The sequence below is a fragment of the Miniopterus natalensis genome, chromosome 18 (assembly GCF_054644295.1).
Source record: "Miniopterus natalensis isolate mMinNat1 chromosome 18, mMinNat1.hap1, whole genome shotgun sequence".
Taxonomy (NCBI): domain Eukaryota; kingdom Metazoa; phylum Chordata; class Mammalia; order Chiroptera; family Miniopteridae; genus Miniopterus; species Miniopterus natalensis.
In genome coordinates, this window is record NC_142098.1 from 14,726,018 (window position 1) to 14,748,007 (window position 21,990).

Below are 21,990 nucleotides of genomic sequence, written 5' to 3' on the forward strand. Positions count from 1 at the left end.
GCACTGCCCGGCCTGTAGGAAGTCCTGATTTGTGTGTTATCAAGACCAGGTTGAGGAGGGTGGGGTTTCCAGCTACACAATTTAGGGTGACGTCCATGCTCGGGTGCCAACCCTGCACTTAAACAACCCTGAGAGTGAGCCCTGCCTCAGCTGGTGCACGCTGGGGACCCGCTCCCCCACCCTAGTCTTGGCCCTCACTTTACCCAGATAAATGTCAGGCCAGCTTTGCTGGGTAAGGGATCACTCATCTCATGGGGATTACAAACCTGCACAAGCCCTCCTGGGTAGTGTGAGCTCTTGGGAGGCAGCGACTGCCCCTTATTCATCTCATGAGACTGTATACAACACCCTGAATACAGCAAGTGCTACATAAATGCTTACAAATGTGCATTGAATGAGACGGTAGACAAAGGATTCACATCTTCACATGGTTTCCCATGAGCGAGGCCTCTGCTCCCGCTGCCAGCTCCCGCTGAGGGCCGCAGGCTGCTTTAGGATCGCCCTAAAACTAGACTTGGACAAAAGGTTAGAACGTGTGATTCCATGTATATGAAATATCCAGACAGATAAATCTACAGAGACAGAAAGCCAGGGTGCTGGGGGTAGGAGGAGGGGCATGGGGAGTGTCTGCTAATGGGAATGGGGTTTCCCTTTGGGGTGATGGAAGTATCTTGAAACTAGACAGAGGTGATAGTTGCACGATCCTGTAAACATACTAAATACCACTGAATTGTACACTTTAAAATTGTTAAAGTGATAAATTTTATGTGTATTTTACCTCCCTCCGTCCCCCCGACCCCCCACCCCCCTGCACACAAACTGGATTCTTCAGGACATTTTGGGTGTAAGTGACAGAAACAAGATTCAGGCAAAAGGTTCATGGACTTGAAGGTGGGGTTGAACAACAGAACTACAGGAAGGTCACACACTGTCGTGGCTCCATTTCATTTTTGTTTCGGTTTCTCTGCCCTGTTTCTTTCATTCTCTGTTACTACCACCAGCTGCCTCCTCCATCTGGTTGGAAACACAGCCATCAACACCTTGTGCCATGCTCCCCCAAGAGCATGGCAGCTTCTAATGGGGCTACATGGTTAGTTTTGGGGAGGAGCAGACCCTTGAAGACAGCTGTATGTCTGGGCTGGGGGTCCCCCACATCTCAGAGCCACCCCCCCTACATTGTTAGTTGACAAGTGACTGGGTGCCGGGTCTCCGCTCTTTTGGAATGAATGTTCCGCAGCAATGTCACAGCTTCCCATGGGACTTCTCCGTTTGTGTCTTCTTCAGGCTCATTTCTTCCTCTCTAAAGCCTTCCAGATGCCTACAAAAAATCTTGGGCCGGATGGCAGAATTGATCAAAGATACCAAGGCCCCAACAAGGGGATATGTTGGGAGAGGGGGAGGCAGGTGAGGACCCAGCACACCTGGGAAAGCTGTCATGCGTGGTAGAATTTGGGATGGGATTAATAGGGAGATGCTTCCAAGATTAAGCTCGAGTGTTCATGTCAGGGCAAGACTATGGAATAGGTCCCTACGGGACAATCCCTACAGCCCAGGAGCTGTGGGTTCCCAGGAGAATTGGGCAATTACTAATGGATATCTTGGGGCCACGTAGACAGGCAGTTCTGATCACCTGAGCCTATGTGATACCATGAGTGTGGGGAATGAACGTGGGGGGTGAGTGGTCTGTGGGTCTGCAAGTCCACAAGCGCCGACTACATCATGGCTCTTGGTGGCTGGTTCTCTAGTTGCTGGAACATCTGTTCGGCTTTGACTGAAAGCCAGTGGGAGATCTCCTTGCCTGATCCTCAAAGATAGTTTCACCTACTGTTCGGGAAAGAGATTGTGAGAGGGCTAAAAAAAACAAACAGCAAACCCCACTTCAACTGTCATTGCTGTCGTGGAGGAGGTTTCTTTCTCACTCACCCTTCATTTTGGGATTAATTTGTTTTAGAAGTTCCTTGGCGGCTGCAGTGCATGTGTGTGCACGCGTGTGTGTGAGTGTGTGAGTGAGCATGTGTAGGAAAAGAAATACCGAGAAGAAAGTGCGTCACATTCTTCTGAAACCAATTACCTTCCTGAATTTCCTAGCTTGGAGCACCTCTGTCATCTCTACAGTCTTCTTTGAAGAGGCTTTGAAAAAAATGAAAGGAACTTGGGCCACCCCTGAGCCTTGTTCCCATAGTGGCTCCATTCCAGGAGTGTCCTCACCTGTGTATTTTGAGTTTTTTATTATTAAACCAAGGTGATCTTGGTTAATACAAACACAGAGGCAAAAGTTGGGAGTTCTCTGATTTCTGACCTCAGTCCCTATATTATTAGTGAGTTATTCAGACATAATAACTCACTATTCTGATTGTTCCATTGGTCCCCGCTCCTGCAGGTGGGGAGTCAGTGCTATGCAACTTCTTCCTCGGAATTTATTAATTTTAATTTCAAGTTATGAGTCACCAAAGACTCCTTTTTTTTTTTTAACCATTTTTTGTTGTTGTTGTTAACCCTCACCTGAGGACACTTTTTCCATTGATTTTTAGAGAGTGGAAGGGGGGGGGGGAGAGAGAGAGAGAGAAACATCGATGTGAGAGAGACACATTAATTGGTTGCCTCGAGCATGCACTCCGACCAGGGCAGGGAACGAACCTGCAACCCAGGTATATGCCCTTGACAGGGAATCGAACCCGTGACCTTGCTGTGCCCGACACTCTACCACCACTAAGCCACACTGGCCAGGGCCAAAGACTCTTTTTCAAGATGATTCCTGAATTCTCATGATCCAATAGGGGGTATTAGTCATATATGAGTTTCTTTTTTGTTTTTATTTTTTTGGGGGTCTTTATCACTTTATAGATTATACCAGCCAGATAAGAGTGTATTTTCAGGGTTAAAGATTCAAAAGATTCTGAAGTTCAGAATAAAAGGTGTTGCCCCTTCCCTCCCCAGGGAATCACCCCAAATGGTTAGATGCCTCCTTCCAGGTTCCTTTGAGGCACTTAAAATTGTGTATGGATAGCAATACTTTTGTCATTGAATGCCACATCAATTGAATAATTCTATACGTATCAGCTGATATTTCTGAGCACCTCTGTGTGCCAGGTGTGATGCTGGGAGCTGCAGGTTCAAAAATGAGCAAAATGCTCCCCAGTATCACATACTGTGCTGGGACTTAATCTCCCCTCTCATTTTACAAAATATCTAGGTGCTCTCTCCATGGCCATCCTTGTAGGTCTGCTCTGGACTCTTCAGTGTCTAGAGGTAACACTGAATTTTGATGGACATTAAATTGATTTCCAATAGATTTCCATTATAAAAAAAGAAGCAATGAGGTCTTCGTTTACACCTCTTTGAGCAACTGGGTGTTTTAAAAGATCTAAAGATTCTTTGGATGGTGAGACACAACACATTGACACTGGATGGAGGACACTCTTGTTTGAATACTGTGTCACGGTTTCCAAAACAAGAGTCTTCAAGTACAAGGTCTCATGGAGTCTTCGCAACCACCCTAGGAAGCAAGTGCAGATAGTTCTATCCTTACACAGATGAGGAAACCAAGGCTCAGAGAGGTCAAGAGGCTGGCCCAGGGTCATACAACTCGGGGAGCAGGGGGACAGAGCCTTGAATTCAGGCTTTGTGATGCTTACACAAGAACCTTTCATTTCAACCATGTCTGGAATTTGGCTTCTCTGCTCAAGGTTTGAACCTCTGGGAGTCATCATGAATCTAAAGAGCAACACATTCATATCTCCAACCTTCGACAGGAAGCTGGGCCTTTCCACATCCACTGGTCCATTTCACACCTGGAACAAGGTTATTTTCCTATTCCAGGGGTGCTAAGCCATGGCTCTCGTGGAACGTAATAATACAGCATGAGCAGTGTGCAACCGTCCCTCGCCAGCACCTCCCGCAGCCCTGACCCCCGGAGACTCGAAGACCATTCCAGAGCAGGACAGATGCCCTTTGAACCACGTCGTCAGGCACATGTCACTCTGCTTGAATTACTTTTCCTGAAGGCAAACGCTTTTCAATAATCCAAAGCCGGGGTCCATCACTTGCGAGAGAGCTCGATGTGTTGCTGTTTTAAAAATTAAGTACGTGGCGTTTGCAGAATGGACACGGCCTTTCAGTTCTTTAATTAAAGGTTCAAAAAGTGCTCTCATGCTGTAATCCCCCGGGGATGGGAAAGGCTGTTTGTTCTGTCCCCGGGCCTCCAGGAAATCGGGCCCAGACCACCTACGGGAAATTAGCCTGAGACCTCAGCTTAGCTGGGAGGCGACAGCCGCAGACAGCAGCCTCTTCTCCGCGCTGCAGTCCAGCCGCGGTTCACGCTACATAATCTAATCTTTCAAGGCTGTTTTCCTCTGGAGAGGCAGGGAGCTGAGTAACTAAACAGATACAATGCTGCTAATCCCTCTTTCCTGAGGCGGAAGGGTTTAACTCCTTGCCTTCTGTTTTAAGCAGTGAGCTCAGAGTGAGCTGTTGGGATCAACATCAGAACTTTATAAAAAGCGTTTGGTTTTGAATCCTGTGCCAGTGGAATAATCACAGCTGACACTACTAATTCCCCTGGCTCTTCTATGTGCCTGGCGCTGCTCTAAGCACTTCAAATAGAGTAACTTGGTTATTCCTATCCTAGGAGGTGGATACTATTATTGCACACAGAGATGTTAAGTTACTTGCCCAAGGTTGCACAGCGTGGAGGGCTGGGATTCAAAGTCAGGTTGGCTACTTCAGGGTCCGTGGGCTTGACCCCTGTGCTCCTCATTAAGGGTGAAGAGCTCAGAATAACTCTGAACTCCCTGTCTAGTCAATTTAAAAAATATATATATGTCCTTATTTATTTCAGAGAGGAAGGGGAGGAGAGAGAGAGAGAGAGATAGAAACATCAATGATGAGAGAGTCATCATTGATCAGCTGCCTCCTGCATGCCCCGACTGAGGATCCACAGCCTCCAACCTGGGCATGTGCCCTGACCAGGAATCGAACCGCGATCTCCTGGATCCTACGTCGATGCTCAACCACTGAGCCACACCCGGCCGGGCCCTGCCTAGTCAATTTTATTTCATTCATTCATTCACCTTATTTGCATTTAGCACCTGCAATGTTCAAATGCCAAGGTGATATAGATAGTGGCACTTACTGTCCCCCCAGGAGCTGGCAGCCAGACGTGGAAATGAATAAATCTAGAAATAATTATGCTGCAGAGAGCTGAGGCCAGCAGTAGCTGTGCAAGGGTCAGAGGGGGCCAGAGGAGAGAGGGGGAACACTGAACTCAGATGGAAGCAGGAGAAAGTCAGAAAAGGCTTCTCCAGGGGCCAGGAGGAGGACGGCGGGGCATCTGCTAGGAATGAGCGGTGACAGAGAGCACCGGGGGTGCAGAGAGTGGCACATGCAGTGCCTTCTGGGAAACTCTGAGGCATGGCGGTCGGTGTGGACGACTGTGAGAGGGAGCAGAGCAGAGGCAGAGAGGAGCCTGGACTTGGTTAGCTTGGTCTGGGCAGGGTCTTAATCAGAATTTCTCGATTTTTCAGGCAGGCCAAGTGAGTAATTCCATTAGGCTTGACTGCTCAGCATCTTAGAAACCAGTGTTACCAGGTGGCATATGGTGCAGAGGGGCTCCTGCTGAAACCATAGGATGTAGGACTCTGTTTCTGCAAAACCAGCAGCTCTCACCTGCTCATCAAAATATCCACAGAGCGCCCCCGACGAAGGCCTCCGGATGGCTCAAGAGCTGTTGCTGTGGGGCTCAGCCAACGTCAACCCCCTACCCCCAGGAGACCCAGGGGCTCTAAGTCAAACCCCCACCTCCTAGGACACAGGTCAGGGGCAGGTTCTTGACTCTAATCCATCACAATGAGACAACTGGCTGGTGCAGGATGTGAGTGGGTTCCAGCTGGTTCCATCCCAGTGACAGCAGACAAACCATCCTTGCATTTTCACTCTACAACCCCAGCCTGGGGCAGCACACGGAGGGGCCCCAGTGGAATGGTTCTCTCTCCAAGCCCAGGCTGAGATGTTTCCTCTGGCTTGGCAGAGCCATTGCTGAAAGCGCTGCTCTGCCAGCTGGGTTCAGAGGGGCTCTGCAGTGGGAGAACACGAAGATATTTGGAGCTGGAAATTGCTCTCCACTGTTTTGAAAGGTGCAAAATGTTTCAATAATTACTTCCAAACGTGGGGACCTCCTTCCTCCCCTTCACCTGAACTCTGAGTCAGCTTCCTCCTGTCAAACTCCTGTTAGTCTCTCCTGTCTCCTCCCCTCCATTTCCTTTGCCCTTCACAGCCCTCCTCTGCTCTCCCCTCCTATCTGGAGCTTGGCTGGAGTTCTAAGGGCACCTCATTAACACTTAGATTTCTCCTGACTGCTTCTTTCTTTGCTTGTTTGTTTTCAAGCCTTTCTTTTAAATAACCACATAGAGAGGGGGCCCTGTTTGTTTTTCTTGCTTAGCGTCTCCCTGCCAATCAGTTCTTCACCAAACAAAGGCTGTGTGATCCCTGGCCCTGCCAGGACTAGTGGGAAGTGAGAGCTAACCCCCCTCCCCGCCCCCCCACCCCCGGACTCCAGCAGACACACCTGCTCTGGGGAAAATGGCTCATTTGGAAGGGCTATTTGCTCGGGGATGGTGCAAATAAAAACAGTTCACCTTTGCGTGCCAGAACCACGCCCATTTTATAGATTCGGACCCTGAGGCACAATTAGTTGCTCAAGGTCACACAGTACATTATACACGTGGATACAAAATCTGTGGTCTCTCTAAACCAGCACTGTCTGGTAGAAATATGAGCCACACGTGTACTCTTAAATTCTCCCACAGCCGTGTTATAAAGAGTGAAAGTGAAGTTAATTTTAACAATATACTTTATTTAACTCAATATATCCACAATATTATCCTTTCACCATGCAATCAACATTAAAAATACTGAGTGTGATGGGCTGAATGTGTGCCCCCCAAATCCATATGTTGAAGCCCTAACCCCTAATATGATGGTATTTGGAGGTAGGGCCTTTGGGAGCGATTAGGTTTAGACGAGGTTATGGGGGGAAGGGGGTGATGGAATTAGTGTTGTTCTAGGAAGAGAAAGAGACCAGAGCTCGCTCTCTGCTGCGTGAGGATGCAGCTACAGTGAGCAAACACCACTGACCAGGCTTCCCCGACTTAAATGCCAGTCGCTAGGCTTTCCCCGCACACCGCTGTGGCCTTGCGGAGCAGCTGAGCCGAGCCTCTTGAGTCTGAGGAGAGAAAGCTGAAGCAGTGTGACAGGTTCAAGTTAAACTTAAAGCCTGCCTATGACTACTTCGGTGTATTTTTATTATTTTAAATTTTCAAAATCCTCACCTGAAGATATGTTTTCATGGATTTCAGAGAGAGAGGAAAGGAGACCGAGAGAGAGAAACATCAGTGGGTTGCCTTCTCATATGCTCCCCAACCGGGAATCGGACCCGTGACCCTTCAGTGCATGGGGTGATGCGCGAACCAACTGAGCCGCACCAGCCAGGGCTCAATGTATTTTTGAGGTAAAGTTAATTTCAGACTCTTCCCTTGTCCAAGACAAAGGAAAACGTTGTCGCATAAGTCCTAATCTCTTGCTTTTACTTGCTTAGAGTGACCCTGTTTTTCTTTTCGTCTAGAACTTTATTATGTATTTTAATAGCAAAAATATTACATTGGAACAACGGGGAAATATTGAAAGCATATCGTAAAAACACTAAGTTGCCCTTAGAGGCAAATTTGCACACATGTGGATTAGTAGTGTGTATAAAATGTATAATGGAGCTATATTGTTTTCAATACTAATGAAATACATCAGCCACTGAAAAACTTTGGAAAAAAGGAGGTTGGTCCTTTCTGTGAACTCACTTCACCTCTGTTTATAAATTTGGAAAGCCAGGAAGTGGGAAAATAGAAAAAGAACAAATGGTTAAGACATTCTGCTTATTGCAATGATGTAACGCCACTGAGTTTTAACATCACCTTTGGAACAGGAGATTTTGTTTCCTCTCTGTTCGTTTATTAATTTGTTCAACAAATATTTGAGTCAGATCCTGAGCTAGAACTGGGGAAAGCACGGAGCAGAGGACCAATGCGGTGCCTGCCCGCCCAGGCTCCGACCAGCGGGGAGACAAATAAATACTGTAGAACCACAGTGTGGTTGGAATTACAAGGGGAAGTGCAGGTGGGTGGGAGTTTGTTAAAAGGGGGTCTATGCCATAAGGGGGGGTATCTGGCCGAGGGAGGTCGGCCCTGGGAATTGGTGCTTATGCTGAGACCTGAAGGAGGGAGTTGGTGAAGGACAGCAGGGACAAGAATGGTGCAGGCAGAGGGAACAGTATGTGCAAAGGCCCCAAGGCTGGGAGGAGCTTGGGGAGTCTGACTCAGGTCTGTGCCCTGACAGAGGAGACTGTCTGTGGGAGATCCCAGCTGTAGAAAGGGGCCTTAAAGTGCCCCCATTTTCACCCAACTGCCCAGCAGGCAGCCACAGCACCCACAGTTGTCCATGTTGTTAAAAGCCAAGGGAGGCTTTCCATCCCAGAAGGCAGAGCTGGAACTGGGGTCGGGGGGATTCCTGAGAGTTTCGTGGAGAGAGGGATTCTTCCCAGTCCTCTTCATGGACATTGCAGACTTTGGGCAGAGCTCTTCCTCCACTCGGCAATGCCCCCAGCTCTTCATTTCTGTTACACTTTGCAGCTTCTGCTACGTAGATTTAGCTTAGTGCTTGTGGCACACTCTGTACCTTTTGCACCCAGTACCCACCCTTCCTTTTCCTTTCTACCAGAACTCTGACTTAGTCCAGGGCACTCAGCCCCAGCCCCATCTGCATCAGGAGTCAGCAACTGCAACCGGAGGGCCACCACCTCTTTGTGTAAATAAAGTTTTATTGGAACACAGCCACACTCGTTCATGGATTATCTGTGACTACTGTCACATCACAACAACAGAGTAGAGTAGTTGTGACAGATACCATATGGCTTGCAAAGCTGAAGATATTTACTACCTGGTCCCCTACAGAAAAAAAAAGTTTGCCAACCTGAGTGGAAGTGAGTCCCTCATTTCCCAGCTTCCATTCCAGCTGGCGGGGGGCAGGGGGACCCAGGTTGTAAAATGTCGAGCAAGTTAGGCAGCTCCTCTAAGTCTCAGTTCCTGATCTGTAAGCACTTTATGTACGTTCTTTCATTTAGTTTTCACAACAGCCGGTGAGGTAGGCACTATCCTTATCTTGAAACTGAAGACAGGGAGGAACAGAGAGATCCAGTGACCCACCCAAGATCACACAGCCTGAAAATGGTGGAGCCGGAATTGGAATCCCTTCCAGCTTCTACATCTGGCTCTTAACATCAGACCCTGGAGTTGAGGGCTGGCGGGAGTAGGTGGGAGGAGGGCAGCTGTGGGGATACCTATGGCTCTCTGATCCTAATTAGCATTCACATTGGAGAATGAACTTGTTCACTGCCCCTGTCTGCTTTGCATGTAGCTTAGAGGAGGGGTTAAGCATGTAGGCTTGGAGTCCAACCGTCGGTGCTGAAATCCAAGTTGTACCGCTTACTGAGCTTCAGCCTTCCCATCTGTCTAATGGGAAAACATTAGTAATCATGGGGCTCCTGGAAGGGTCCCCTGGCTAATATGGGTAAATGCTTGGTACATAGTAAGTGCTCAATTAAACAAGCCATTATCATGCACTCGAAACTGGCCTTCGCCAAAGGGAAAAATACAAGCTTCAACTCAACCATTGGGTGAATCAATAATTAGAAATTAATTGGGAGGAGGAATTGGAAACCATGGCATGGGATCCAGTCTGAGGACGGACCCTTGGCAAGTGAGTCTGGTTTTGTCTTGTTTAGTCTTGAGGAGAGAAGTGCTTTTGTGATTTCTAGGTTTCTGCTGAGGAAAATGAAGCTGGGAGAGGAGCATTCCCCGGCTCACAGCCCCTAGCTGCGAGCAGCAGGGAGCACTGTCCAAGGAGCCCTCAGCTTATCCTCTGTGCCCAGATGGGTTGTGCAGCCAGTGTGTGGCCAGTCCCACTCCCACCCAATGACCAACACCTCAGAATCCAGTGATTTTTCACTCTCTGATAAGCAGTGGAAATCCAAGCCCGAGTAATGCACCTGGGACCACAGAGCGGGGTTTAAACGGGGCCTGGATCAGGCTCAGAGCGGCCAGCTTTACGGTCTGAGGCCGAGGTTACCAGCTTAGACCTCATTTTTTTGGCCTATGAATTTCTACTGAGTCAGTTAAAAAACAAATGGATCCATTTAAGTGAAAATGCTTAGAGGCAGGGGATTTAATTACTCAATGACTTTTTTTCTTTTCTTTTTTTAACTATTGAAATTAATTAAAAAATAATTTTGAACATGTATGGCTGACACTCTGCCAGGAACATGTCATGCAAAAAATTATTCCTCTCTACATCATATATTCATAAATCCTGACTGGTCATCTGTTTCCATAAGGCCATTTGGAGCCCACCTTCAGGGTTTTTTTTTTTTGGCCAAAGAACTTAAGATTTGAAACTTTTCCTTGGAAAAGAAAATCCTGATGTATATATGCATATATATTCATATATATACACACACACATATATATCCACATGTATGTGTTTTTGTGTGTGTATATAGGTGTATGTGTGTATATATGCAGTATATGTGTATGCAAGTATATGTGTATATATAAATATGTATGTATGAATATATATGCAAATTAGCTCAGTGTAGTTTTTAGGCTGGTTTGTAATGAATGATCAGAAATAGCTAAATGTCCAAGACAGTAATACTGACTTTTAAATCATAACCTCCAGTTGACATTAGAACTGATTTGCACTTTTGGGTCAGTTCTCTGTCTCAGACTTTTCCCACCTGCCATATAAGACGTAGGTACTCGTTAAAGAAATGCACCTTCATCTCTTCAGCGCCAAATACAACTCCATTAAGTGTGATGTATTTCTTTCCAGTGTATATATATTTTATGTGCCCCAGTTAGTACGTGTAAGTACAATTTTGTATTTTGCTTTTTTTCATTTGAAATTATGTTGTAAGCGTGTCCCAGGTATTACACAGTCTTTAAATTATTTTTGCTGGCTGCATAGTGTTTCATCCACTGGATACTGAGGTTAATTAACCGCATTCCTGTATTTGAACCTTGAGGCTGTTTATAACTTTTTAATCTTATAATAAAACACAGCCATGAACAACACTGTGCGAAGATTTTACCCCTGAGTGCCAAAGCAGCCTCCACCTGCCGGTCTGTCACACGGTCCCGGGTATTTCCTGTACCACACACTCATGAACAGCCGCTCCTGCTTACTTGTCTGAACCCCCTCTAGAATGAAAGTGCTGGGGAGCAGGTCCTGTTGGTCAGGCCTGTTGGAGTGTCCCTGTCCCCATGGCGGCCTCAGTCACAGCCAGTTGCCTGCCTCAGAAGGGGCATGAGCCAGGAGCCGGGACTCCTGAGCTCCAGCCTGGGCAGGAGTCCACCTCAGGCATATGGGGTCTCTGCTCAATTTTCTGTAACCCCACAGTGCTCTAAAAAATAAAGTCTATTAAATAAAAATTAAAAAAAAATATTTCCTGGTCTGTTCAGGATCTTAACCAAACAACAGCCAGTTCAGATCTCAAACAAAGGAGGCATTAACAAGAGAAAAGCTTATCTGAAATATTTGCGACAGATTGGCCCAGGGCAACCTGGACGAATGTGTAGAACCCTCAACCCTCCTAAAATACGCGCTGGTGCACCCTGTTCGCAGCTCCAGGGCGAGGAGAGGGACCCCCGAGGGGCGTCCAGAGCGGGCCGCAGTCGCCTCGTTGAGCTTGACTATTGAAATGTTTGTCTTCCTCCCCTGTCCCTGGGTCTCATAGATTCCTGTCTTTACGCAGCTCGGCTGGGCTTGTTTCTCTGTTTCCCCGTGTATATGAAATGCTTTGCACCAAAGGAAAATTATACAGTATAAACATTTATTCAGAAAAATGGTTTGCAGTGTTACCTCCCTGGAGTGCTTGGCCGAGAATGAAAGCCTGGTACATGCGCCTGCTGGCCGAGGACAGGAAATGGAATCCTTTGCTCAATATATTTCCAGCTTTTATGAGGCAGCTTTAGTGGAGACGTGTCAACTTCTCGCCTGAAGTACAGGCTGCAAAGGGCCCTACCCGCAAAGCCAGACAAACACCCTGGGGGTGGAGCAGGGTCGAGAAAATCAGCGCAGGAGTCTTGGCGACTGAGCGATGCTCTTGGTGACTTTCATTTGAGCTTGGAGTGGGCCCCAGAATTCCGACGGTCCAAAGGGGATGGTGGTCACTCTTGTTCTGACCCACTAAGACCACTAGCACTGACAGTGTCACCTTTGGACACACAGCCGCACATTGCCCCATATCCCCTTCCCCCCAACCTCACCCTGGCACTTCCTTTCTCTGCTTTACTTTCTCCAAACACAATTGTGGGTTGAATTGTGTCCCTGAAAATATATGTTCAAGTCCTAACCCCAGGTTCCTGTGAATGTGACCTTATTTGGAGATAGAGTCTGCAGATGATCAAGTTAAGATGACATCATTCGAGTGGGCCCTAACCCAGTGACTGGTGGCCTTAGAAGAAGACAGGGACACAGAAACACAAGGAGAAGGTCATGTGACAATGGGGGCAGAGACCGGAGAGATGCATCTACCAGCCAAACAATACCAAGGACTGTGGGCAACCCCAAAGCTGAGAAAAAGACATGGATGGATTTTCCCCTGCAAGTGTCAGAGGTGTGTGGCCCTACCAACACCTTGCTTTCGGGCTCCTGGCCTTCAGAACCATGAGAGAATAAATTTCTCTATTTTAAGCCCCTAGTTTTTGCACCTTTGTTATAGCAGCCACAGGACACTCATACACACTGAATAACTTATCACTGATGTTTAGGTCCTGCCTCCTTACCCCATCTCTGGGTGGATAGGGCTAGTGTCCACTACAGTCACTGCTGGAACCTATGTGTGGGCACCTCTTAGGCCCTCAGTAGCTGTTTGTTGAATGAATAAATTCTCAGGGATGGTCAGCACATCTTTCATAAAGCAATCTGGGGGACCTCATGAAGCTCGTTTTAGGGGGATCTTGGAACAACACTGAGGAGATACTACCTGCTCCACCCCCTCACCAGAATGCACCCATCACACATTCTCTCCCAGCTCCTGGCACCGAGCACAGAGCATGGCCTCATCTGCAAGCACGCAGGGAGGGCAAGGCTCTCTTTTCTTTTATTGTTCTTTTTAAGTTTTTCCCTGCCCTGGTCCACAGTCATCATTCTGGATTATGCATTTTTGCCTGTGAAGCCCCAGAGAGAGGAGAGGAAGGGGTGACACAGGAGAAAGGAGGTGATGGAAGCATTTTTGTGATGCATCAGAGGGAAAAAAATACTTTAAAATAAAGATACCAAGATCCAAGAGGGAGAGCTCCCCTTTCACCCACAAAAGCGAAGATGCTCACTGGACACTCTGGTACTGACCAGGCTGTGGGCTCCCTGTGGGCAGGAGGGACCCTTCCCCACTCACAGATATCTCGTGCTGGACAGAGCCATGACCTCGGGAACAGATGTCTAGGGTTTTCCCCAGGCCAGGCATTCCTCCTCCTGTGTCCTGTGGAAGATGGAGAAACATTTGCTCTGGAAGCTGGGGACACCCCAGGGCCAGGGGCACAGCTGGAGGTGCCTGGGCCCTGGAGGACTGAGCCCTTACAGCCAGGCCGAACACGGTCAGCTTCACAAAGCGAAGTCCTGGTCCTTATCTGTCAGGTTGGCAGCCTCTCACAGAAACTCCTGCCAAGGGCAGGCTTTGTGGGACACAGCCAGGGGTAGCCCCAACTTATCTTCTCTCCTGTGGCCCCAAGTTGGAACGGGAAGGAGGCAGAGTGCCGCCAGGTTCAAGAGGCAAAAAGGCAGGATGGGATCCCCCTGGGCCCAGGGAAATGACAGAGTTTCATGGAATTGGAACTGGGACCCAGGAAACCTGTTTTGCTAATTGATCATTTAATGAAGACTTTTTATTGAATCTCTTTGCATAATCCATTTGTCCAGTACTTATTTATTGAGCATGTACTATGTGCGAGGCATCATCATAGTACTGAGCGTCGAAAGAACCCAGATGCCCGCCGCGTGGGGCGGACGTTCTAGTGAGTAACAGGCTGGCGCGGGGAAGGCGCTCAGGCCTGTGCTCACTCATCCTCACAGCTCGGTAAAAGCCAGAAGGGGCGGAGAGGACTGGCGCTGGTCAGAGGGGAGGAAGGGCATTTTGGGCTGAACATAAGCTGAGGAGGGATGTGGGCAAGCAGCTGGGGGTCCCCGGAACCTCTTGACCAGAGCAGCAGGGAGGGAGCATGTGCTTTGAACGGACACCCCCAGCACCTGTCCTGTCCTTCCCCCAAGGTAGAGTCAGCTGCAGCTAGACCAGGCATCGTTTTGTGCCTGTGGCTTTTTAAATGATGATTTCATGAAAAGGGGGTCCAGGGCTGAGGCCTGGGAATGGGGCCTGTTCCGCTCAGTCTCCGCTGGATTCTGCTCCGAGTGGTGGAGTCCGGCTGTGCTCTCAGCTCTCTCCTGACTTGTGTCCTCAAGCACTGGACCTCTCCTTCCCCTCCCTCCATCGTCACCCCTTCCGTCCTCTGTTATCTTGCCTGTTTCTCCAAATGTCTGGGCTCAAATCCCCCTTGTCGTGGCTGGAAGGGTAATTTGCTTAACTTTTATGCATCTCAGCCTTGCTAATGCATCTGAACACTCTCAACAGTAAAGATAAAAGAAATAAATGGAGAGAATGAGGCTGACTGGTGCTTGGCCCCTAGAGGGCGCTCAGCAGGGGCTCAGTGTCCTCCATCAAGGAGCCCAGAGGGACCTAGGGCTGCTGGGGTTGGGGGGTTGGGGCTGGGGGGTATTGTCCCCCAACTCAACAGGTGCAGCCCTCACTGTGTGCTCCTCGTGGTAATTCAGGGAGGCTTGAAACTCCCCTTAGCACAGTGCAGTGTGACGCCTGCGAGAAGGTGAAAGGGAAACTGAATGGAGAAGACCAGGCCATCCCAACGTGAGGGTGGCCCCTGGCCGTGAGATGCTCGATGCACGAGGCAGGGTTAAGTGTCCCGGCCTAAATGAACTCCAGGGACGCGTCACTGTTGGCCTCTGTGGGTGTGGCGGGTCCCATCAGCACACAGCAGGCAATGGGTCGCTCTCATTTCCCCGCACCAGCCAGCGGGGCTGGTTTAACCATCTCCTGCTGCTCTGACGACAGAGGAGGCTCCCGTTGCCTTATTTCTGAAAAATGTATAAGAAAGCAGTGGTTGGAGTTGCTTTTCCTCTTGGGATTTTCAAATAAAATCAGAGCCTAATCCCTCCTCTAATACCAATTTAGTAAGGGCTGGGTTAGAACGTAGTCAACTCCATTTATGAACACCGGTTAATATTTCTTTATAGAAAGCTATACTATTTTCAGAAGCATTGCAGACAAACATCCTAAGAAGACTTAGCGGGCTCAAGATGTTTACCTTGGACCCGAGTCTTATTCCTAATTAACCGAGTCTTCAACAGTCCATCAGAGAATGCAGTTACCTGCCAAATTTCACACCTAAGGGGAAAAATATTCCCAATAAAATTTTCCTTAAAAAAAAAAAAGAAAACCCACTCACTTTTACCACTAAGACGTCCTCAGCATATTTAAATCAATCCCTCTCCACGAACACACAGAAAACTAATGTTCTAGATCCCAAGCTTGTCTTTGTGGGTCCCAGATTTCGGGGAAGCCATTTAACTCAGCATTAAGTTTTCAGCAGACACTAAAGCAGGGCTTCGGTGAGGACAGAGGGGCTGAATGTGTGGGCGCAGCGAGGCCCAGCTCTCTGGGCTGCAGACGCACATTCCTGTGATACCACACGTTCTGGGAAAGTTTAAATGACCGTATTGTTTTAATTCACCTTACAAAAGCAGCTGCTTGTGGAAACTAAAGCTTTCTTTCTCTCTGTTCAGAAAGATGGACAGGCTGTGGGGCTTTCTCTTGCTCCAATATCCAGCAGTTTAGAGTTTATGTCAAGGTATTGGGTTGGACGTAAACGTGTTTTTTTTTTTTCTCAGACATCAGCTTCCTGGGGTAGGACTTTGAGCTCCGCAAGGGTTGAAATTTTTAAACGTTTTCAGTTTTGTTTCCTGCTTTCCTCCCTTTCATGGCGTTGGGTACCTAGGAAGCTCTTGTTGAATATCGATTGAATAAAAAAAGTTCATTGAATAGGTGTGACAGCTTGCTTTACCAATAATTTCCTACATTTTAGCTATAAAGATTCTTGAACTTTAGCTCGTCTGTTTTAATCCAACAAAGATACCTGGATACACACACACACACACACACACACACACACACACACACAGCTTGTCAATTATCATAAATCACCGAGTAGAAACTAACCTCCTTTTAAATAATTTAGCTTTTAGGCTGGCCTGAAAAAGCGAAACCAAAAAAACTCATGTTGGTGAATTAAATTCTCAAGTCTGTCTCATGTGGTTTGGTGGAATCAGGAATGTTTGTGAATAAGAAAGTGATATTTTTGAAAAGGCTCAGACCTTGCCTTCACCACTTCCAAGCTGTGTGGCCTTGGAAAAGTCAGTCACCCTCTCTGGGCCTCATTCTCCTGATCTGAGAAATGGTGGGATTGGAGTTGACGTGCTCAGCAGTCTCACCAGTTCAGACATCCTAGAGGGAGAATGTTTTCTTTGTGTTTCTGAAAGGCTGACCAATATTGGCTTTCCTTTGCTGGCAGTTTTGAGGAAAGTTCTTTTCATATTTACTTTTGCATTTCCCTTGCAATCGGCTATCTGTCATCAAGTAATTTTGTTACTCATTTTGGTTTGAAGTCTGAGAGAGCCAGTATTTATTTATTTTAGTATTTATTCTTTACCTACTTTCAGAAGGAATTTGAAATGACTTACTTAAACACAAAAATACAAAGCATAAAAACCATTAATCCAGAATAAAAGGCAAGGGTGAAGAGAATAAAGCTGCAGAGATATAGAGAAATCCTATAAACACCTCCAGATGGAGGGAAACTGTAGAAGCTAAACTCACAGCTTAGCTCCGAGCTCCCTAGCAGCCACGGCAAAGAGCAAAGTGAAGAATGTGCTGCTATTGACATTGAAAGTAGGGAAGCAGGGACCCAGGAGGGGTGATAGTCTTAGGCTGCCCCTTAAACGTTCCTCGAACATTCTGGATCCCAGTCTGAAAGGAAGATTTTTGCTGCAGTTCACATCCAAGAAGCTGAAAGTTATTCACCTTCAGTTCCAGGTACTCAAAGAACATTAAAGTTTGCTGGCAAAAGTGTGGATGGTATTTGTTCCAGAAATTAAGAACAGATAAAAATAAGTAAATTTTATTGAGAGAGAATATGAGATATGAGAAACAAAACAAAAACAAGAAAAAACAAAACAAAACCAGAACCCAAAACTATTGGGTGGAGGTAAAGAGACCTGCATTTGAACCTCAGCTCTGCCAATAATCTCTGTGTCTTGGGGAAGGTCCCACAGCCTCTCTGGGCCTCAGTTTCCTCATCTGTAAAGGTGTTAAACTTGTATCCTTTTAGATACCAGATAAGACGGTTCTACTCCTGGACCGTAATGGGTATCAGGGGAGCCTTATTTTGTCTTGTGCAATTAGACCTGTTTAAGGGACAGCCCTTGAGTGTCAGAAGTCACCTTGAGACCTTCACGTTTGACTCCCTAGAAAGTAAAAGGTCCCCTTCTAAATTAACCTCGTGAAATCAAAAAGAGATTTTTTTTTTTTTCTCGCCGTGAGGAATTTTTCCAACAGAAACACGTTTCTGGGATCCCAGGCGTCCACATCTGGTTGCAGGTGAAACGGGCTCAGCATGGACAGTGGACACGCGTGCCAATGGCCTCTTTGGGCTCCAGCAGAACCATCACAAGGCTGAAACGCCGCAGAGATGTTTTTCCAAGAAATTGTCCCTGGGCAAAATGTTGCCCCTTTCAATGGGGGAAAAATGGTTTCAAAGATTGGCTTTTGTTTTTATGGAAAATGGTGAAAAATTTGAGGGAAAACCCACAAAACCCTTTGCTTTTATTGAAACCGCAAAAATTGATTAAATTTTTCTAAAAAAAAAAAAAAAGCCCCAGTTTTTGCTGAGGGCTGAACTTTCTTCCTTGAAAGGCTTACTTTACTTTTCTCTTTTGGAAATGTCTCCTGAGAGCTTCATGAAAGGTCTTTCTGTTAGCTTGGCTGAGCCGAGCCCAGGCGGCCCGAGGCTCCACACAGAAGCATAATTTTGGAGCCCAAACCCTGCCTTTTGGGGATGTCGTCTTGCCGATCTCCAGACACTGGCTTAACTCTTCCCAGGTTCTCAGGGGGGCACGGTGCCCATGAAGCCGGGGAGCATCCCAGCAGCCCCTTGGGTGCCCAATAAAGTCACTGAGCCCAACTGGACTTCCCGACGCGTCTCTCCCTCCGCATTGCCCCCGCTTCCTGAGCGAATGGAAAACTGTGTGCGTAGATGCTGCCTTCGCCAATGGGGGCCTCGAAAACTGACTTCATGAATTAATTGGTCCCCCACCTGGTGGCTGGCGAGGCTCTGTCCCTGGGCAGGAGACAAACTGTCTGTCCCAGATGAAATCTGTCTTTCTCTTTGCCCACAATGGACAGGCCGCCAGCTGGGCCAGGTTACCGCTACCTTCACGTCGGGTTTCGTTTCTCTTAATAAAAGCAGCTGGGGAATTCTCCTGGGCCACGAAGAGGCAGTTGGTTTCTGGCCACCGAACAGATTTGTCTTAATGCAAGTTGGAAGGTGCAGGAAACAGAGGCCTCCTGGGGGCATTTTTGGGGGCCCCCTTAACTCAGCGCGGAGGTGGGAATTCTGACCTGGGATGCTGAAGGGCCCACTTATGGCTGAGAGGTCCCGATCTGTGCAGGAGGCCACCTACCCTGTCTGTTTGCTGGCATGCTCTCGCTATGGAAGGGACATTCCATTCCTGGAGGAGGCCTGTTGGGTTCCAATCCCACTTGCTCGCCATGTCCTCCTGGCAGGTTGATTAGCCCTGTGCCTCCTGGCTGGCTCAACAGCCCTTTGGGCCTCGGAATCTCCATCTGTCAAATGGAGACAATGACGGCACTGACCACATGGATTTGTTGTGCGGGTTAAATAGAATAGTGCCTGGCATGCAGTATGTGCTGCAAACCACTATTTAAATACTATCGAAATTATTATGCCTACCCTTCCTGCTACATCCAAGTCTTATTTCATGTTACAAATGAAAAGACTACAATGCAACAGAGCTCCAGACAAATGTAAAGAAACGATGCTCAGTAACCTCCCACCATCCTATTGTAACGCCTGCCTGTCTGCAGCCTGCGCGTCTCACGTCATTACGGCCGCTGACTTCAGTGCCAGCCAGTGTAAGTTCAGCTCTGGGGGATGCTAACCCCATTTAAGACAAGGGACCTGAGGGTTAGAAAGATGAGCCCACCCAAGTCAACAAACAGAAGCTGCCAGAATTTGAGCTCTGACTTTAAAATCTCTGAGCTCAACCCAAATCCTATGCTCCTTGTGGTCCCTGTGTGTGAGTTGTATTTTCTGTGGATGCATACAATACCTGTTAGCTTCAGGTGTATATTATAATGATTTCATATTTATATACATTATGAAATGATGCCCATGATAAACCTAGTTACCATCTGTCACGATACGAAGTTGTGATAATATTATTCACTATATTCCCTAGGTTGTACATTATATCCCCGTGACTTATTTATTTTATTACTGGAAGTTTGTACCTCTTATCCTTTAGGTAAGTTTTAAACCAAGAGAGTTGCATTATGTAAAAAAAAAAGCAGCGGTTTCCGTCTGAAGCATTGCCCTGGTCTGCCTTTATAGTAGGTGAAACCTCCTATGGTTCAGCCCCTGCCCATCTGGGAAAATCTCTTCCAGCCTCACAGAGGTATTGAGGGGATGGAGTGAGAGCCCACCTCAGCTGGGCGGATTCCCCTCCCTGTCCTGCCAAGCCTGTGACACAGTGTGTGACAGCCTGGAAAGTCAGAATCCCAGAGCCAAAATTCCAAGTCATGCTGAGGTCCAGGAGAGGACTCCAGAATGCTTGCCTTCCCTCCGAGGCCACTTTCGCCCTGAAAAAACCCTGCAGAGACTGGATCTGCTCCCCAAAGCTGGCCCCTTCCCCGGTCTATTCAGGATTATTATTCAAAACACAGCCTGCCTGTTTGTCCCTGGGTAGGAAGAGTGTTAACAGGCAAACACTGCTCCCCGATCATTGACCTGTAACCTCATCAGCTTTCGCGTTTAACGTCAATACTGTACGATCCTGGGCTTGGGTGCAGCTCGGAACACGTCTTCCTTTTGCTCTCTTATCTGATTATCTTTTAAGAAAACACCTCATCGTTCGGATTCAAGAATAACAAGTTTCCCCACATCCAGTCCTCTCAACTCTTCATTTGTCTTCCTTCTTTCTGTCTTGTTCAGCATCGTTTAATTACAGAAACATGTCTGTAAGCGGTTTGCACATCTGATAATCAGATTTTCTCTTGTTCCCAATTCTTTCTCCACCCGTCCCACCCCCACCCCATTCTGCCGCATCTGGAACAGTCCCCGGCCACTCCGTGCCCAACGGGCTGCTGAGCGGTTTCCAAAGCTCAGCTCTCTTCCGGCCCTGGCTGCCCGGCGCGCTTGGTCATGAAATGCTCAGATCCTCAGTCCTGTCATCTCTGTGCGGATACCTCGGGGCACAGCCTCGGTCTCATTTCTTCCTTTCCGATTCGGTCATGTGAACATATAATTTTCAGAAGGTAAGATTATGACTCTCAAAGAATAAAATGAACACAGAGAAGAGATTTTACTGTTTAGATCACTAGTAAGCTGGTAGGATGTTAAAGCCGGTCCAAAGGAGACTTTGAAGGATAGACATGTCTGTAGGCGATCGGGAAAAGGGAAATGAATTTCCTAGTAGGTACACACCTAGTTTAACTCTACAGGGCAAAAGATGCGCTTGGAATCGTCTTCTGAACAGGGTAAATGAACTGTATCTCTGCAGGCAGAATTCACTTGCACCTCTCTGGACAAGAATCATTGGCATTATGCAGGGCTCTATAATATACAGCTGCTGAGTAGCCCACTCAAAGGCTAAGGTGGCTCCGGAGGGCTTGCTGGACAGTTCCCAGCATCATTCTGTGGCCGTGTCCATTGATATTTCAATCCACTCAGTCAATTTCACTGATGCCAATGAAATCCAGTAATTTTTTTTGCCTATTTCATAGTGTTTCACACTTTTTCTAAACAATCCCTTTTTATTTTAGTCTATTCTGAATACTCATAAGGAAAGACTGCAATATTCAAACCTCATTTTAGGAGAAGCTTAGGAGACCACAGTCAGGCAAGGGGGTGTGGATCACTAGTTCAAGGTAAATCTCAAAAAATGACACTTTAGTCCAGGAAATTCTTGGCACAAAGACCTTCCGTGGCTCCCTATCGCTTGTGTGATAATTTCCTGATACTCCCATGTGGCATTTAAGCTTTTCCGCAACCTGGCCATGATATGTGTTTAAATCTCCAAAAACATTTGTTAAAATAATACATGGCTATGGCAAAAAATTCAAAGATTACAAAACCATATAAAGTCAAGACTAAAAGCTTCCTCCATCTCTCAAATCTTCAGCATGGACATAAGAAAAAAGAATAACTGGTGGACAATCATTGATTCCTGACTGAGGGTCAACTTGGACTTTGTATGAAAATCACTTAAGCGTTTTATCAGAAATGTCAATTTCTTCCCAGAAGGAGGTTGCGAATGACATCATGGCTTAATTCTGTTAAATTTTCTTTCCCCAAATAGATTTAACCGTGGAAATTCTTTCATTCTCTCCCACCCCCCATCTTGAAACTAGGGTTCTATAGAACACACTTTGGGAAACACTCCATAAATTAATTTGTTAATAAAAATTGTCAAAAGGCTGGAAATAGGCAAAAGGAATGCTGCATGTCCTCTCAGTGCGGTGCTGGGCAC